We start from the raw sequence: 741 nt of genomic DNA, 5'->3' as shown, positions 1-741 counted from the left end.
AAGAAGAAACACTGATTTCTGACGCGAGTGTCACGATGTTCTGCCAGTCTGCAGCTTTCTGTCTTCTGTTTCCACTGATAAGAAGGACAGTGAAGTTTTGTGGAGGACAGTGAGTCCCTGGTTTGGCAGTCAGTTTATTCTGTGAGCAGGCGGTGAATATTTGAACGTCTGGATGTGTAAACAGGCTGATGTGAAATCATTATGGTTCCTGCTGCTGCGATCCCGCCCCTCCAGGATGATTGGCAGCTCCGGCTCTCCCAGCAGCAGGTCGTCCTCCCCTACGAGTTCACACAGTTGGGGATGTTGAAGTGGGCCAGCAGGATGGCTTCATTCTCCATCCCATTATCTGTCACCGCTAGCTCCTGCAGGAGCGTGGCGTCCCCCACCTCTAGACTGCTGCTGGGCCTCCTGTGGCGTCCTCCTTCACCCACACCACCGGCTAGGCTCCACGGGGCTCTGGAGCTCACCTCCTTGGACACACAGCACCGGGAGAGAGAGCAGGAATCCAGGCCACTAGGACGAGGAGGGGCTCCATTGTTGAGGTCGGTGTCAATGTAGCCAATCAGACGGGGCCGCTTCTCACATGGCTGACCCGTGCTGCTACATGGAAAGGATGACAGAGAGGATACAGTGAACCAGAAAGGACTGAACAAACAGCAACATAATAAAATATATATACTTTACAGAAGGCTCGACAGAACTGAGGTGTACATTCAATATTCAGTCCCTCCAGGATTTTGT

The 741-nt window shown here is 52.8% G+C and overlaps 1 pseudogene; it reads right to left on the bottom strand.

Annotated features, from left to right (window-relative positions):
* Positions 1-6: 6 nt before the first annotated feature.
* The window catches only part of LOC118335681, a 3,809-nt pseudogene continuing 3,074 nt past the window's right edge, over positions 7-741 (bottom strand).

This window comes from Morone saxatilis, unplaced genomic scaffold, assembly GCF_004916995.1.
Source record: "Morone saxatilis isolate NCDOM2014 unplaced genomic scaffold, NCSU_SB_2.0 Contig24, whole genome shotgun sequence".
Lineage (NCBI taxonomy): Eukaryota > Metazoa > Chordata > Actinopteri > Moronidae > Morone > Morone saxatilis.
The sequence above is the reverse complement of the archived record's forward strand: the minus strand, read 5'-3'. Positions and strand labels throughout refer to the sequence as shown.